Raw genomic sequence first — 19,760 nt, forward strand, 5'->3', positions numbered from 1 at the left:
CAAAAGCAATGCAGGAAAATAATAGCGCTCCAAAATCCCATCAAAGTAAGGGAAAGGAGACGCCTCCAAAACGAGCGTCCTTGTGCTCCTGTTTCTATCCGATAAATTCTCGAATAGAAATGGAGCATGGGTGAGCCCAAAAGGGGGCACTTGGTCTGTGAATTTCTCAGACAGATCATAAAATGTGGGTGCGTTTCCAGCCTTGTTTCACAGCACGTGGGCTCGAAAACGGACCGGAACCGGTCCGATGATATCGAATTGGACTTATTATGGTTCCAATTGGTTTCAAGATTATACCTTGTAACTGGAAAACCGGTTCTGTCCAATTCCTACAACTCCGACACCGAAACATGTCAGAACCGAGGAACCTTAGTCATGCCTACTATGACTTACATCGAAATATAAAAAATGTCAAATCAAAATAACCGGTTGATAAAATGGGACGTCGGCATAAATTTCAAAGAGTATGGGGACCCAAGTAAATAGATGCACTAAAAGTCCTCTCTATTAAATGTTCGATTGATGATATGAAGACCCGGGCCGAAGCTGCTTGGCTTGGGTTGTCGGATCCAATTAAAACCCACCTTTGTTCTTCCTCATCTCTGCTCGCATTTTCTAATGATCACTCACTCGAATGCTTTCTCTTTCGCAGTATAACCCCAACTCTGGAATCTGCTTTTGTTCGTACAATCAAGATGTTCCAGCTGCTGTTTTCGCTGGTGTTTGCGGAGATGGCTCTGATTGTTGTGTTCGTGTTCAAGACGCCGCTAAGGAAGCTGGTGATATTGAGTCTGGACCGGGCCAAACGCGGCCGTGCTCAATCGTCGTGAAGACGGTGGCGGGGACTGTTTTCATTATGATGATGTCCATCTTGTACAGTGTGGTGGCTTTCCAGAGACGTAGGACCGAGGATGGCGAGGTCCATCCCACGGATCAGGTTCTCCTAACTAAGAACCTTATCGAAACTTCTCTCATGGGTAAAATTTTTGTACAAGAAATTAAAGGTGTGCGTTCATTTATACTTTCAAAAATTTTTAATGATTTTTTTTAAATGATGGATTTTTGTGGAGTTGATAGAATTTTATTGACTTTTATGGAATCTCATGGAAATTGTAAAACAAATTTCATAGATTCTTATAGACTTTTTTTCAAGCTTTTTGTAGACTTTTATAAATTTTTTATAGAATTATGTGAATTTTGTAGTTTATAATTGTAATTTATTTTTTATTAATTTTTTTAAAATAATTATTGGAATATAGATAACCTCTTCAATTTTAAATTATTTTTTTTATTTATGAATGTAAATGAATTTTACTTACTTAAAAGTTAAATCAATTTAATTTGTGAAAAACGACAAATGAACTATCCAATTTATTGAAATCAAAATTTCAATTCTTTATGTCAATTCAACATATTAATGAATAATATTTTTATAAGTTCATAATAAAATTTTATTAAAAGAACACTCAAAATAATGAGTAGTCTTTTATAAAAAAAAATCTAATCATTACTGACAATTTGATCAACATTATTCTACATTCCATTGGCTATGATATTCCATCCATGCATTAGCATTTGCTCGTTGTTGTTTTTGAGTATTAAATAACTGATCAAAGTCGTCACCTTCATAAACTTGTGCTGATGAAGACAATTGAGCTTCAGTATCTAGTTCAATTTGAAATTCATCAAATTGACACTTCTTTCAAAGAAAATTGTGTAATACAGCACATTTCAATACAAACCCTGTTAGGGGTGGGAAAAAATACCGAAGTTTCGGTATACCGAGATTATCATAACAAAAAAATATTGAATTTATCGAATTTTAAGTATACCGAAGATTTCGATACGGTACGGTAACAATACCGAATTTTTCGGTACGGTAACTATATCCAATTTGAAAATTTTGGTATATACCGAAATACCGAAAAATATACAAAAATTTTAAAATATATAATATTTTAAAACAATAAATTATAAATTTTTTTAAAATGTAAGGTTTTTTTGGTTCAGTATACCGAAAATTTTGGTATAGCATCGGTATGAATTTGCTTATACAATAATTTAATATATAGATTAACTAAAATTAAAGAAAATAATTAAAAATAAAATGTTATATAATAATTAATAAAAAAATTAAATTTTAATTATGTTTTTAAAAAGTACAAATAAAAGGAAAAATAAATAGATGAGAAAAAAATGAAAGTTTGTATTGAATTTGGGAGATTTCTCAATTAAATGTACATCCAAATCTTTAGGTTGAATCAAAGACTTTTGTTGACATTTTATTGTTGTACCTTAGACTATAATTCTTGTACTTAATAGAATTCCATAGAGTCATTAAAAGTCTATTGACATTTTGAATACCTATAGACTTTTGTAGAGTTTTTAAAAGTCAAGTTTGAATACCACATGACTTTTTAAAATTCTATAAAAGTTTACATTGAATACCACTAAACTTTTATGGAGTATATAAAAGTCTAGTTTGAATACCTCTAGACTTTTAAACTCCATAAAAATCATTAAAATTCTATAACCAATACACCCCCCTAACTTAACTGATGTATGAAAAATACAACGCAATGTAATTCTTTGCTTGTTTTTACTTATTTATTTGGACCTTATAGTGAATAACTTTGATGCGTGAGTTAATTCATGTAGTTTACTTTTATTTATGTTACTGCAATAAGTGTATTAATGATGGATTTGATTTAAGGTTTGGACCGCTTGAAGTATTAAAATTCAAGGAAGATAAAGGGACCCAACATAAATGTTCTACGTCCGAATTTAGATGCTACCCATACGGGTAGTGATATAATCCTCCGGCATCATATGTGTGTTGAGTGATAAATCATGACCATTCATTCATATATTATCATAATTCACTCAGCGGACATGTGTTGAGCATGTAGCATTACTTAAATGAGTACGATGAACAAAACACCAAAATACCCTCTCATAAATCATTTGAGCTTGGTTCATTGAATCTTTTGGAGTGAATTTTGTATTCAAAGTACATCGATTGATATTTTGTATTGCTTGAGTAGGTTTCTTGATGTATCTATTAATTAATTTAAAAAATACCATTTCGACTGTATTTGTTGTGTTGTTTATGTTTAAAATGGAACTTTTAGCTCAGGTTTTTGGTGGAAGATTTATATTTGTAAGGTTAATTTGTATTAGAATATTATTTTATTGTTGTTCTTACGGACGTTTAACATAAAATTATGAACTTTTCCATGTGAACCATTTTTCAAACTCGTTGATACCCCTGTAAAGGTCCGGGTTAATGATGACCCGGGTTATCGGTTGAATAGCCCGGATCAGAAGCCAGCTGCCCGGGCACTTCTTCTCCACCCAGGTTTCTCAAACAGGTACCCAGGTAACCAACTACCCAGGCCACCTCGAGAATTGCACCACACTCGAGTGTGATCGATACAGGCAGTCTAATCCGTCAGAACCACTTGGGTTTGGAGTGTCCGAGAAGTCATCAGAAGCTAGTATGATAAATCGACTTAGTAGGTGGTGTGGTAATCAAGGTAACTACCCATTCTTCCACTATAAATAGCAGGTATTAAAGTCATTTAATGATTATGAAATCTTTGAACTAAAAGCACTTACATATTTCCTCTCAAATATTGCTTGTGTTCATTAAAAAGCCTGCTGACTTAAGCATCGGAGTGGCCACGCCGGACATCCCTCCGACGCCCATTCACGAGTTACTTTCTTGTTTACAGGTGTTGATCCAAGCCATTATCTTCACTCAAATTCCCAAACATTATAAATTATTGATTTGGTCCGTTGGAGTCCCGTACCCGGCTCACCCATTTTAACGAGATCACATCATTGGCGCCGTCTGTGGGAAAACACTGAGTTCGAGACGTTGATATGGCTCGTACGAGAAGAACCAACCAGGGTAATTCTCACGCCCAGGGTGATGGGGGGCAAACTTCAAGACAAGCTGATGTTAATAACATTGGAACAAACCTCATTACCCTGACCCCGGAAGAGTTAAAGAAAATGATGGCCGATGCCGTTGTGCTAGCTATGGCCAGGAAGGAGGTCTCTCACCCTGTCACACCACCCGGTGATAAGCAGGGACGTGATCAGGGATTTGAGCAGGAGCAGGAGCAGGGGCAGGGAAGGAGGGATAACGAGATGGTAGGAGAAGACGAGGGATCCAGCGCTGGGTCCAAATCTCCTACCGTGGCAGAGGAATTGATGGAATTAAGGCAGAAGATGAAGGTCTTGGAAGGACAGTTGGAAAGACGGAGCGTTGCCCGGGCAGTCCCGAGAGGATGCCCGTTTTCTGATATCATCGTCCGGGAGCCTCTTCCTGGAAATTTCAAATCTGCGAAGGTGAAAGACTATGATGGCAATGCAGACCCGGAGTAACACCTGGCCAGGTTTGAAAATATGGCCATGTTGCACTGTTACACTGATAGAATCAAGTGCAAGGTGTTCCTAACAACACTGGTGGATTCGGCTCAGAGGTGGTTCGAAGGCTTGACTTCCCAAAGTATCAGTTCCTTTGGAGACTTCCAGAAGGTGTTTTTACACCATTTTAGCAGCAGTAAAAAGTACAAAAAGACTGCTTTTAGTGTTTTTGAAGTTAAGCAGAACCCAGAAGAGAGTTTAAGGGTCTATATCAGAAGATTCAACAGAGTGGCCCTAGACGTCCCTACTTGTGCCACCGAAACAAAGACTACTGCATTCACCCAGGGTTTGAGAGAGGGTGAGTTCTTCAAGTCACTGACTAAGAAGGTGCCGGGAGATTTCGAGGATCTATTGTCGCGAGCAGAAAAATATATCAATATGGAGGAGGCCCAGAAACAAAAGAGGGACGCTGTGAGAAAGGAAAAAGGAGACCGGATGTCTAAGCCCGAAGAGAGGGGACAGAAAAGAGGCAATACAGGGCACTTTTCTCACCACGTGCCTCTGAAAATTGCTCGGGAGAGGGAAGTGCAGGAGTACAGCAGAGATTTGGCCCCGGATCATCAGTTATCCCGGCCAGAAAGAGTGGATTTTGCTCTTTTCACAAAGTATGCCACCATAACACTGAAAACTGCAAGGCACTAAAGGGGAATTATGCCTCACCCTTCATCCCGGGACCCAGTAACAATAGTCAGAGGCCGAGAGTGCCACCTTGGACATCTCGGCCACCAGGATCCAGCGCCCGAGGAGGAAGTGTGAGGAATATCCCGAGGATTGAGCCCAGTAGAAGAAGGGAGCCTGAGCCCGAGAGAAAAAAGAATTTGCCCCCTGCCACAGGAATGATCAAAATGATATTAGGAGGCTCTACTTATGGAGATTCTAACCGGGCGAGGAAGGGAAGAAGCAGGAGGGAATGTTTGGAGATAGAAGGAGCAAGAAGGAATGAGGCGATCATTAGTTTTGGCCCGGAAGATTTGAGAGGGGTGAATCTGCCCCACAACGACGCACTGGTGATCCAAGCCCGAGCTGGCGAATTATGATAGTTCTACGGGTCTTTGTGGACTCAGGCAGCTCTGTAAATGTAATTTTTAAAGATGCCTTTGTACAGATGGATTTGCAGGGCTACCACCTAGAGGCTGTGGAGACTGCCCTCTTTGGTTTTGCTGACCATATGGTTTACCCGGAAGGGGAGATCATGTTGCCATTAACCTTGGGTTCTCAGGATCTTAAGAGGACGGTGATGACTTCATTCACCATAGTGGATTCCCCGTCATCATATAATATCATTTTGGGGAGACCGGCTATGAACGAATTGAGAGCCATAGCATCCACATACCACCAAAAGATAAAATTTCCAGTAGGAGCTCGGGTGGGAGAAGTCCGAGGAGATCAACCATCCTCTCGGAAATGCTATGTGGAGGCAGTCCGGGCGGATCAGAGTAGAACAAGGAAGGAAGGGAAGAAGGAAAGGGTAGACGGGGAAAGAACGATGGGGAGAGGAGAGGTGCATTTTCTGGCAGAAGAAGAACAAGAAGTAATAGAAATCGGACCAGGCCAGCAAATCCGGGTGGCCCGAGATCTCAGTATACCCACTCGGGTCAGTCTGATTCTTTGTTTAAAAACTAATATTCGTGTGTTTGCTTGGTCCCAACAGAAGTTGACAGGGATTTCTCCCTTGATAGCAGAACATCAATTGAACATCCTCCCTGGATCTCATCCAGTAAAACAAAAAAAGAGGCACTTTGGCCCTGAAAAGGACAAAGTAATTGATGCGCAAATTAAGGAGCTTCTGAAAACTGGCCACATTCGGGAAATTCAATTCCCCACATGGCTTTCGAATGTAGTCTTGGTACCCAAATCCACCGGGAGGTGGCGCATGTGTGTAGACCTCCGCGATCTCAACAAGGCGTGCCCCAAAGATCATTATCCTCTGCCCAGGATTGATCAGCTGGTGGATTCCACCTCGGGCTATGAATTGCTAAGTTTCATGGACGCATACCAGGGGTACCATCAAATCCCTCTGGCTAAAAAGGATCAAGACAAAGCTAGCTTCATCACCTCGGGAGGTACATTTTGTTATATTGTAATGCCTTTCGGGTTGAAGAATGCAGGGACTACTTACCAGCGTCTGATGGATAAAGTCTTTGAGAAGCAGCTGGGACGGAATGTGGAAGTCTATGTGGATGATATTCTATCCAAATCCCGAGAGGGTGCCAGCTTTATTAGTGATCTAGAAGAAACTTTTGCGACTCTCATGCATTATGGAATCAAGCTTAATCCTGCCAAGTGTATTTTTGGCGTGAAGAGTGGCAAATTCTTGGGATTCATTGTGACAGAACGAGGGATCGAGGTGAATCAAGAGAAAGTCAAATCTGTGCTAAGCATGCCATCTCCCCGATCTGTCAAGGAGGTACAAAAGCTAACTGGGAGAATTGCTTCCCTTTCCAGATTTATTTCCTGATCAGCACACCAGAGTTATCCTTTTTTTCAAGTCTTAAGGAAGGCCCAACAATTCGGATGGGATGAGAAATGTGAACAGGCCTTCCAGGACTTGAAAATTCATCTTGCCGGGCTCCCGGTGTTGGTGAAACCAGAACCTAGAGAAAAATTATATGTCTACCTGTCCGCTGCAGAGTATGTTGTCAGCTCTGTTCTAATAAAAGAGGAAGGAACTGATCAAAAACCTGTCTATTATGTCAGCCATGCTCTGAGGGGGCCCGAGCTCCGGTATAGCGAAATGGAGAAAATTGCTTTGGCCCTGGTCATGACCGCTCGGAAGCTAAACCTTACTTTCTGTCACATCAGGTTATTGTTCTTACCAATAGTCCTCTGGGTAGGATCATGACTCACTCTGAAGTATCCGGGCGAATGATAAAATGGACAGTAGAGTTGGGTGAATATGACATCGAGTACAAGCCCCGAGTGGCCATTAAAGCGCAGGCTTTGTCAGATTTCTTATCTGAAATGATCCAGCCCAGCGAGGAGGAGGTATGGAAAGTATCAGTGGATGGGGCATCTAGCCTGGTGGGGTGCGGAGTAGGGGTGGTGTTAGTGTCTCCCCTGGGAGAAAAGGTCAAATTAGCATTAAGAATTGATTCCCGGATAACCAACAATGAAGCTGAGTATGAGGCTGTTCTTGCAGGTATTCGAGCTGCCCGGGAAGTTGAAGCTTCTCGTATTATTCTATATTCTGATTCACAGCTCATCACTCAACAAATAAAGGGCATTTATGAGGCTAAGGATGACAGGATGCTTAAATATTTACTGCTCATTCGAGCCCAAGCAGAAAGATTCATGGATTGGAGTATTGAACAATTACCCCGGGAAGAAAACAGTGAGGCAGACGCTTTGGCTAAAATGGATGCTTTCTTATCAGAAGTTAATACCCGGGAGGTGCTGCATATTACTCGGCTGGTTCTCTCTACGGAGGAAGAAGCATCACCCATGCCTGAAGATTCATGGATGACACCGCTGATCGCGTACATTACGAACCATGAGCTCCCTGAGGATAAAGCCCGAGCTCAGAAGATCAAAAGACAAGCTCCCGGGTTTGTTCTCTTAAATAAAATTTTGTACAGAAGATCATTCCAAGGACCGCTTTTGAAGTGTTTAAATGAAAAATAGGTGGATTATGTTCTTCGAGATATTCATGAGGGGTGTTGTGCCGAGCACCTCGGAGGAATGTCTTTAACTCGAAAAACAATGCTTGCTGGATTCTGGTGGCCCACCTTAAAACAAGATTCTGCTCGTTTGGTCCAAATTTGTATTTCAGCTACAGCCCGACCACTCTCATGAAGCCTATTTGGGCATCCTGCCCTTTCGATCAATGGGGCATGGACATCGTGGGTCCTTTTTCGGTTGCCCGGGCTCAGAAAAAATTCTTACTAGTAGCTGTTGACTACTTTTCCAAGTGGGTTGAAGCTGAGCCTTTAGCAAAGATCACCGAGCAGGAAGTATTGAAATTTTTGTGGAAGAACATTGTGTGCCGGTTCGGAGTGCCCAGGAAAATAATCTCGGACAATGGAAGACAATTTCAAGGCAAAAGAATTACATCATGGTTCCAGGAAATGAAAATCACTCAATCTTTTACCTCTGTTGCATATCCCCAAGCCAATGGTCAAACAGAAGTTGTCAATAGAGTCATTGTGCAAGCATTAAAGGCAAGACTTCAGGGTAAATGAAAGAATTGGGTGGAGGAGTTACCTAGTGTCATATGGGCTTACAGAACTACTCCCCGGGCACCTACTCAAGAAACACCCTTCAATTTGGTATATGGTTCTGAAGCAGTTCTTCCAGTAGAGATCGGGCAAACTTCTTCCCGGGTAGAATCTTACCCGGAGGACAATGATTAGAGCAGGGCCATGGAATTGGACTTAATAGAAGAAAAAAGGAACATGGCATTATTCGAATGGAGGCATACAGAAATCGGGTGATGAAATCATATAACAAGAAGGTCCGCATTCGAGACTTCCAAGTTGGGGATTTAGTCATGAAAAAAGTCAACCCTGCTGAGGAAGTTGGGAAGCTGGAAGCCCGATGGGAAGGACCTTACAAAATCACTCGGAGAGTCAACTCGGGATCTTTTTATTTAGAAGATGCAGCAGGGACGTCTCCCTCAAAAGGCCTTGGAATGTGTTTAACTTACAGAAGTACTATGCATAATAGATGTAAATGCTCCTTGGTTCTTAAAAGCTCAGGGCACTACACCCTGGTTTGTGGAATCCAAGAAATGCTCCTTTTGAGTTCAGGTTTAAATCTCTACATCTGGAGTATTAGTTAAGCTACTTATTTAACGTATGGATCGGGACCCCGGGTATTCGATTGAAATTACCGTTTTCTCCTACTAAGAAATACTCATAAGTTATTGCATTACCCGGGTTGCGGAAAAATTGTCAAAAATCATATTGAAAAAAGCACAGCGACGAAAAGAAATCAACATTTCCTTACAAAGTTCAAAGGCAAGAAATACAAAGGAAAAAATACAGAGTAAATTACAGGCCTATTCTAAAGTCTACTGCCCTGATGGTTCTCCGGATTCCCCGGGAGTCTTCTCAGCCTCTTTCTCGATAGCATCATCTTTGGGAAGGGAAGCAATGGCCTTATCAATATCAGGAAAGCCCTCCTTATCTGTCAGAATCAGACCTATCTCCTCAAATTGCTCCTGGCATTTCTCAAAGCCAATCGAAAAGTATTTGTAGGCCCTATCTTCAACAGCTGCTTGGAATTCCGCCGATTGAAGGAAAATAGTCCTCCATTCTTCATGGGTCAGCTGAAGAAGTCTGAGCTTATCTTCAGCAACTTCGGCCCGATGTTGCTGGGCACTGGCTTCATCCTCGAGATAGCTAATCCGAGATGCCAGGAACGCAGTTTGCCTCTGAGAAGCCTCCTCCCGGGCTATGCTCTCATCACGAGAAAGTTGAGCCGCGGCCAGCTCTTGATTAACTGCTTCCAAGGAAGCTTGGAGACTGGCAGTTGTCTCATCGTGAAGCTTCTGAGCCCGGGCCATCTCTCCTTGGAGATGGTCATGAATATCCTGAGCCGCCCGGGCTTGCTTACCCTTCTTGGTTGCCACCGCTGCCACCTCTTCAAAGGCCGAGACTAGCATCTGGGCAGCCTGGACAAGAAGGAATCTTAAAAAAAAAAAAGAAAAAGGGGGGAGGGAGAGAGAGGGAAAAGAAATAAAAGAATAAAGCTTACAGACAGAAGACGGTTGGACCCCTCCAAAAACCTCACACTAGAAGGAGTGCTTTTCAGGATAGCTGTCTCAGCAGGGCTGAGCACCTTCTTGAAACGCTTAACACCAACAGCGGAAGCCCCTTCGAAGAAGATGTTAGCCAAAGAAAGCTGGTCGGTTGGAGGGAGCTCTTGGCGAGGTTCTTCATTAGACTGGGGGGGGAGAGGAGGAGGTGGAGCAGATCGGAAGGCGCCTTGGTCACCCTCGGAAGGGTCTTCGAGAATAACCAGCTCGGGTTCTGCAGTAGCTTTTCGTTTTCTCTGAGTGAGGGGAATGAGATCTTTAGATTCCTCCGAGTTCTCAGTCATCGCCTGGGAAGCGCCATCCTGGGGAGGTTCTTCCCGGGACACCTCAGCTCTCAAGGCTGCCGCTTCTGCATCCCATTGTTTCTTTTCTTCCGCAGCTGCCCGACGAGCCGCCATTTCCTTCTCTCGGGCTGCCTTCTCAGCTGCACGCCTTTTAGCAAAAGCTGCTTGCATCTCAAAGTTATCTGCATAGAGGAGTGACAGGGTTATGATACATTAAATAAACAGGATAAAGGAATAAGGAAGCACAGAAGATAAAGTATGTACCGAGTTGAGAGCCCGAGCCAGCCACCTCATCAATTACCCGGTCTATGGGGTCCTCAGCTCGGGCACTCAACCCGTAGGCCACTAAGTTCTCTTCTGAGATAAGAATGGAAGAGGAGTACTTGTGTCCCTCCACGAGGGTTTGACTCAGGAGGAAAGGCTCCTCAAATTTATAGGATGGAGGAAGGGAAGGTTGTTGGGGAAGGGAAGGGAGAAACCGGGTTAGACAAGGTAAAGGACCGGGAGTTGGATGTAAAAAAATCTTCATTTCCATCCCTTTTGAGAGGAAGGGATGTCATCGAGGAATCGGGCGTTTAACCGGGATTTAAGGGAAAATGCATTATCCCAGAAATGGCAAGAAAAATAATAGTGAAGGATGAGGGGGGTGATGAGAAGATTATTCATTTTAAAAAGGACATAGGCCGAGGCCATAATCCTGAAAGAATTGGGATGAAATTGATTGACAGGTACACCAAAAAATTTGGCAACATCAATATAAAAGGGATGAACGGGAAACCGAAGACCATTCCTAACCTGGTCCCGAAAGAAAGTTGTGTACCTAGGAGGAGGGTTATCGGCCCTATCAGAGGGCCCAGGTATCAAGATAGAAATGGAAGAAGGAATATTGCCCAGCGCTCGGAGTTCCTCATCGCCCCCAAGCGTAAGGCGCTTCGCATAGAGGAGAACCAGGGAGTTCCCGGGATCTCGACCGCCCGAGGACTCGAGACCTTGGCTTTACCCTTACCCTTGTTCTTCGCAAGAGCTCGGGCCCGGGAGTGGCCAGAAGATAAAGGTTTAGAAAAGAGAGGTTTGGTTGGAAGTGCCACTGGTTTTTTAGAAGGTTGGGTGATGGAGCGACGTGGGGGAGAGGGAGGAGAATCGGAACGAAGTGCGGAAGACTCAGCGCTAGGAGAGCCTCACGCATTCGCTCCTGAGGTGGAAGAAGTGGAGTGAGACATTTTAAAAGAAGAAAACTTACGACGATATATGCGGTGGAAGGTTGCCGGAAATGATTTCGCACAAATAGAGTCTCGAGAAGAGAATTCGCAAGAGCTTCGCTGCAATTTAAAATTTGAGAGTAATTTTTGGAAAACCTGTTAGTTAGTATATATAGGCGGTGGGGGAAGATCTCAGCCGTTTATTTAAAAAGCACGCGTGGACGACCACGATTTGCCTAGAAAATTGTACCAGGCTTACGACAGGACACACGCAATAATTAAAAATGTCAGACTTATCGGCTCCTCGAAATACGAAACGTTCCTGAACGTTGATAGAAAGGGCACGCGTTATCATGGCACCCCGTGGGTTACCCAAGATCTCATCTTAAGCCCGGGAGGTCTGAGGCCCCGGCATCTTATCTTAATCCCGGGAAAAGTAAGGCCCCGGTACTTCATTTTGAGCCCTGGGAATTTTAGGGCCCGGTTTTTTCAGTTGATCACTTATCAGTTCTGGATATTTATTCTGATTCATTTTATGGTACATATATCATGCGGTGTCAATGAAATACGGACAATAAGAGTAACTAGATAAGCATTTTTTTATTATTATTATTATTATTATTATTCCGGGAATTCTTTACCCGTTACATTAAAAAATTCCTCTTCTACAGAGGCTATCCACTTAATCACAAAACTCTTTACAGAGCTACCAGTGAACGCCTTCATAAAGCTAGCGGAGTCGGCAATCTTCTGCAGCGTCCTCCTCTCTTTATGAAGCAATAGTTGGAGGATAAAGTCGTCCTCAAAGAGGTCCTCCGTATCAGAAATCTGCAAGCGTTCCCGATACCTTGCAAGCTTGGCCACCAGTTCAGGAGTGATAGCCTCCTCCCACTCGTGAAGAAGCTGAAGTCCTTGCAGCTCCTCCCAGTAATGGAGGATCTTTTGGAAGACTTCATCTTCCAATTCAGATTTCCGTTTCTCAAAAGCTGCTTGCATAAACTCTGCTGCCATGTCGGGAGCTTTCGAACCACTGGAACCCGCCATTGCACTTCTTGAGGACTGAATTGATGGAATGTTGGAGAATAGGTAAGCAGGTTACTGTATATATATATAGGAAGGAATCAGTCTCCATCGTCGATCCGAATCCAATCGGACGATCAGAGGGAATCTAGGAAATTGAGCAGGCAGATGAAAAGACGTGTACGAGTATCGAGGAAACAGGCTCATTATTACCTCGGAATACGAACAATTTTCGACGGTGTCACTGTTAACGCATGCAGCATAATGACATTCATTGGATTTCCCGAGAGTACTAAACGATGAATGTTCAAAACCTGAGAGATATGGAAGCCTGACACCTCATCACTTCTGCAGGATATTTAGAGACCCAAGGCTCTTATTCACTCTGGGATATGTTTTGGAGTAAACATGCATGACTGATCGGGACAGCGAGTCAAGCTCTAGCCCGACTATTTTTAGGATGTATGGTGATACCCCTGTAAAGGTCCGGGTTAATGATGACCCGGGTTATCGGTTGAATAGCCCGGATCAGAAGCCAGTTGTCCGGGCACTTCTTCTCCACCCGGTTTCTCATACAGGTACCCAGGTAACCAACTATCCAGGCCACCTCGAGAATTGCACCACACTCGAGTGTGATCGATACAGGCAGTCTAATCCGTCAGAACCACTTGGGTTTGGAGTGTCCGAGAAGTCATCAGAAGCTAGTATGATAAACCGACTTAGTAGGTGGTGTGGTAATCAAGGTAACTACCCATTCTTCCACTATAAATAGCAGGTATTAAAGTCATTTAATGATTCTGAAATCTTTGAACTAAAAGCACTTACATATTTCCTCTCAAATATTGCTTGTGTTCATTAAAAAGCCTGCTGACTTAAGCATCGGAGTGGCCACGCCGGACATCCCTCCGGCGCCCATTCACGAGTTACTTTCTTGTTTACAGGTGTTGATCCAAGCCATTATCTTCACTCAAATTCCCAAACATTATAGATTATTGATTTGGTCCGTTGGAGCCCCGTACCCGGCTCACTCATTTTAACGAGATCACATCACTCGTATATTCTGAGAAACGATGATTTGGACTAAAAGCATTATTTGTGAGATTGTAAAACTCATGGATTCACTTGGATCAACAGAGTCGGATTTGGTTTGTTTAGTGTGTCCCTAAAATAGGCAAGACATTACAGTTCTCTGGTGCACATTCCATTTTTATTTTTGGTCATTCATTGCAAGTGTTCTTTTTTTTTTTTTTGCAGGTTTTTCTCTATTTCTTGGCCTGATGATTGACAGACTGCATCATTATATTCGAGAACTGCGCATAAGAAGGAAGAACATGGAAGCTGCAAAGAAACAAAGCCGAGGTTTTGAGAATGGTAAGCCTTTAGTGTCTGAGGAAATCAGAGCACTGGAAGGAGGGATGACCACTTTAAAAGAAAGGATCAAGAAACTTGAGATACAGCTTGAAGAAAAGGCTAATTAGAGGCGAGCAGCGCAGAATCAAATGCATCAGCTTTGCAAAAACAATCAGAAAGGTTTTTTCTCGAATATGATCGGCTGCTTGAAGAAGGCCAGAATCTTCGTAGCCAGTTACAATCTATAGATCGGAGCTTGTCTCATTCTGATAGTAAGAAGTTTGGGTGACAAACAACGAAGTTTGGTTTTTGTTCCTTCATTTGCTGAAGTTTATGTGGTTGTTCTGGTGTTCATACATGGCAACAATTGTAAGGACCTCGTATTGTATTATCGTAATCATATTTTGATTATCGATAATTCATGAAATTATAGAATTGTGTTATCGTAAATCATATTTTGATTATCGATAATTCATGAAATTATAATATTAAATTATAATATTATAAGTGCATGAAATATATAAGTGACACATGTTACGGTTTTCAGTATAATTATTTGAGTATTATTTCAAATAAAATGAAACCAATTTCATTAAAAAGCTAATACATAGTACTACAACTTTCATGTTTTGAGTTTTGTCCAAAATCATTTGGAAGTAGGGGCAAAATCATTCCGAAGTGTATCGGGTGCATTGAGGTTTGTGCACTGACACATTTTGGGAGAATTAGCATAACTTTCGCATCCTATATCTAAATTGAGTGAAGTCAGTGGAAAATGAAAGGCAAGACATAGATCTAAACTTTCATGTTTACCACTTTTGCTAATTCGAAACCTAGTGTTCTGGACAGAACATGGCGCACTAGGGAGCAACTTCTTTTGCGACCCAACGAGGCAGTATCCCATCTGTTAGACAGAACCCTGACGCGCTAGAGCGCAACATCATTACCGTCCCAGCGCGGCATGGTAAAAATCGCTTCAGGCAGAGCTCGGCGCGCTAGGGCGCCATTCCTTTACCGCCCCAGCGTGCACACCTTGGATTTAAAGTGATAAGAATGAGTTTTCTTTCATTGTAATGCTGTTGAAGCTTCGAACGTCGAAAAAGAAAAGAAATCAAATTCTCTCGTCCGAATCTACCTCGAAACATTGTCGAAACTCGAAACCAATTATATATTCAGAATCCTCGTGTGGAGAGCGTTCTTTTGAGGTAAGTTTCTTCTCGATTCAGAACTTTTATTTCTTGAATCACTGAAATAGCATTTATTTGAAGTGGTTTCAATATATGCGATATAATCAACGGAAAGAAACTATTTTTCAAAGTCGGAATTGAATTATGTTATGATCTCAATTTGATATGGATTTTCAAAGTTTCAAAAGATTAATAAAACTTGAATTATTGATTTTAAATGAATTCATTGATTGAAATGAATATGTTAATGATGTTGATAGATTTTCTATACTGAAATATTAAAGCTACATTTGACTGGAGATGAAGAATTGAGATATATATTGCGACCGAGTAATATACGGTAAGTATCTGTGTCATATGATATATGTTTGATTGATTTGATTGAATATTTGTCTATATGTCTTATTTGTTGAGTTGATGTGGCATATATGACATTCATGATTGGTATATCGATATATAAAATGAATATTTTGTTAAGACACATCATTTTATTCATACATCGATACATGACATGCACGTTGAGCTATGATCTTTGGATACCTTTATATCATTGGATTTGATTCTGGAGTTTGTGAACACGATACTATGTTTGGCATTATGTGGCCTGTAAAAACATAGTCATTTGTGGCCCCGATGATTGTTTGATTGAGATTTGGGATTTGATGGAGCTTTGCCGACGCTATCATACAATCATCCCTTATACTTAATTGAGGACGGTGTGCCAGCTCGAGCATTGATTTGATAGCGATTCGATTGGTTCTGAAACATGCTCACTTGATGGGCATTTGACCTGATATTCGTACGACATGAATGCATTACATATCATATATCATTGTGTAGATACATGTTGTATATATTATTGTTGTTCCATACAGAGCGTTTGATCACCCGCAAGGGGAGCTGTTGTTGTCTTTGCGTGTAGACAATGACAGATGCTCCAGGTTATCACGAAACCGGAGATGATACTTCTGGAGGGAGTCACATTTGAGTTAGGTTGAGTGGTCTATCCCAGTGTATATATGTATCTATATATCAGGGCATGTCCCGAGGATATGAGTTGGTTGTATGCAGTCGATTTTGATTATGTGTGGGCTTATTTTTTATGTGATATATTTAGACGATACTTTATTATATACTATTTTTAGTAGTATAATTATAGTTGACACATTTTGGGCTCATTGTAAAGAAATTTTTTACTCTTTTTCACTATAATTAATTAACTCTAATCAAATTGCATTGTAATACAATTAAGAGTGAAGTACCCAACAACAATAGTGGCCTCAAAACAAAGAAACAGTTTAAAGGACAAAAAATGCATTTTACCTGTGAAGATGTAGTAGTATCTATCCAGTTGCAACCAATTAATTTTTCGTTCTTACAAAGAAATTGAGGTTCATAAATTCCTAGGAATTGGAATTTTTTTTTTTTTTTTGCTAAGGTATATAGAAATTGTACTATTTATTAATTTTTAAAACTATTCTATAATGAAATTTCAAGAATTCACTGATAAAATAAGAAACAAACTAATATAATATTGCAAAAGAAAAGATATTTATAAGTATTCGAAACAATAATTTTTATGGCAAACAATGTTTTGAAATTTTATTTAAAGAACTTGTGAAATTACTCGACACCATAATTTTATGACAAGAATAGTTTTGAAAATATTTTAAAAATTTTATACAATTCTTTATCATTGAAAAGTTTAAAAAGTTAAAAGGATTATTATTTTTTAGTTTATATTACAGATGTTTAAATAAAATTTGAAAAATATTATAATAATATTGAAGCTCTTGATAATGTGAATGTACTTGTATATCCTTGTGTTCTTTCATAATTTTTATGATTTATGGATGGTTGGTATTTTCAATGCATTTTTGGAGGTTTTGTTTGTCATTTTATTTGTTATGTGTATCTTATTTATTTACCATTTGATGTGTTAAATAATGCATTGATTGGTTTCCGCTTTCGGTGCCTTTGTATTTTACATGGGCTTGATTTATTTAATTTCCAAATAATTATTTTATTTTTATTTGATGAATTATCGATTGAGTAGAACAAATTGTGTATGATATAAAAATTTTCTTCCAAAATTAATAAAAAAGTGTGGATGAATTGGAATTGGAATTGGAATTGGAATTGGAATTGGAATTGGAAGTGTGATATATATCAAAATTATTGCAGTAACTTTTTAAATTGTTTCGATAAATTTTTTTTTGTTAAAATTCTTTAACATTCATCGCACAATAAAAATTAAGTATTTTTAAGTTTATCTCCTAGCTCGTCTGGACTTGAGGAGAATGTGAAATTTAATTATTTAATGATTAAAATTATATATGAAAAACAAAGAAAATAAAAATAATTAATAAAAAAATTTGTTTTACATTTTATCGAGTAAGAAACAAATTGTGCACGATAAAATCTATTTTTGAAATTAGTGAAAAAAAATTCTTTATGTTAAAGACAAAATTGATATATAAGTTTTAGTAGTGTCAAACTAAACTGATCTAACTCAAATTTATATTAATGCAGATTTTTAAAACTGAAATAAACAATACTACAAGTACGACAACCTACGTTGTTATAAGCTAAATTAAGTAGACAGATTGAGCTACTTAAATATTTTGATCTGATATAGTTTCTTCATCAGCATCACTTGAACCAAGTTGTTCGAACAAAACAGATCAACTTGAGACCAATCTGTCAACATTCTCTGGAGAAAAACAGTATATCTATGAGTTTATAATAAAGTTGTCAGCAAGGACTAGGGATGTAATCGAGTTGAGCCGAGCCGAACTCTTGAATGTTTGAGCTTGGTTCGTTTATAATCGAGCCGAGCTCGAGCTTTATTTAATGAATATATGCATGGCTCACGAGCTTATTCAAGTCTTTATCGAGCATAAACAAGCTTAATATATATGAATTATACATTTAAATTTTCATTAAATTAATTAAAAAGTAAATTATATATTTAAAGAAAATATATTATTCTTATTAAAATTTATAATAAATAAATTTAATAGATATTTCTATATATTTCATAAATAATATGCAAAATCAATAAATCAAATATCAAAACTATTATTTTTCATCTAAAAGATTACTCATTAACTTACCAACAAACATGTTCACGAGCTAACGAGCCGAATACTGTAAAGCTTGAGTTTGGTTTGTTTATCTTAACGAGCCTCATTAAACGAGCTCAAACGCGCTCTTATCGAATCGAGCTTCGAATAGCTCACAAACGGTTTGGTTCGTTTACATCCCTAGCAAAGACAAAGGAGACAAGGTGTATTGGTTACCTTTTTCAACTAGTGTCTTAGAATTTGAATTAGATGGTACTATTTTTGACAAAATAGCAAGGACACAAGGCAATATCTGCGTAAATATCTATTACCTAGTATATTTGTGAGTACCATATATATTTATTAATGTTGGGGACCAACACAACAAGGAATGAATCAAGACTGAAAAGATCTCTCGGAACAACTACTGCTTTATCAATCTTCTTCAAGCATTTAAATAGCACAACATCCCTCAAAATATTCATCTTTAAGTTGTTTTTCACACACTCAATTTCCTGTCAAATCTATATTTTGTATTATCACTTATCTATTACACAAGAATGTTGTTGTATTGTAAGAATCAATTGTAATTTTCAGAAGCTTGTTTCTTAACAGATCGAGTTGAAGTAAAAAATGCAAGGAATTTCAACTCATTAAGATAAGACCTAGACTTATAGTTTTGAGGTTCAACATATCCTAGTCCTTTATGCTGAGCTTTGTTTTCATATGACATTTTTTGATCTGCTTGGATTTCAAACTTATCAAGTCCATATATCGTATTGGATCGAATAAAGTTTATTACTTTAGACTTGCCAAGTGTTGATTCAATTTTATCAACTTTTGATCTTTTTTTCAAGGTGGCTTGGAACATTTTGCACATATTATCATTCTCAGTGGTTAACAGACTTGGTTTCACCTTAAGTTCGTCGAGTTCCTTTCGTTGCATGCAACTGGATTCACATGACTTTTTTTATGCTTACTTTTTCTGTTTTTACTTCCTCGAATGATTGCGACAACTTCATCTCGTTATTCGTTTCATGCAGTGCAGTGACAAAATATTCATGTGTAAATTCACTATAGCCAAAATCAAATGCCTCATCACTATCATTTTCTGCTTGTGAGTAAGCCATTAAGCATTGGACTTGTTCATCGTCACTCTCGCTTGAGTTGGTGCTAGATTCAGAAGACTCACTATTTGAATCCGCCCATTTACTTTTATTCTCCGCAGCAACAAAAACAATCTGGTCTTTCTTCTTCCCGAAAGATCTCTTTTCATCCTTCGACCATCTTCTCTCGAACTGTTTATTGTCTTCATTCTTAGGTATGTTGCATTCTGTAATAAAGTGGTCCTTCTTGCCACGATTAAAACATGCTTGATCATCTTCTGTATGGTCTTTTTTATAGAATGATTTAGTAAATTTAGATTGATTTTGCGCATGATAATGTTCCGCGTGATTCGTTTACAT

General features: G+C 39.4%; 1 pseudogene; it reads left to right on the plus strand.

Moving 5' to 3' along the window:
• Positions 1–450: 450 nt before the first annotated feature.
• LOC142548964 (uncharacterized) lies at positions 451–14,401 on the plus strand (annotated as a pseudogene).
• Positions 14,402–19,760: the final 5,359 nt, after the last annotated feature.

Source organism: Primulina tabacum, chromosome 6, assembly GCF_025594145.1.
Source record: "Primulina tabacum isolate GXHZ01 chromosome 6, ASM2559414v2, whole genome shotgun sequence".
NCBI lineage: Eukaryota > Viridiplantae > Streptophyta > Magnoliopsida > Lamiales > Gesneriaceae > Primulina > Primulina tabacum.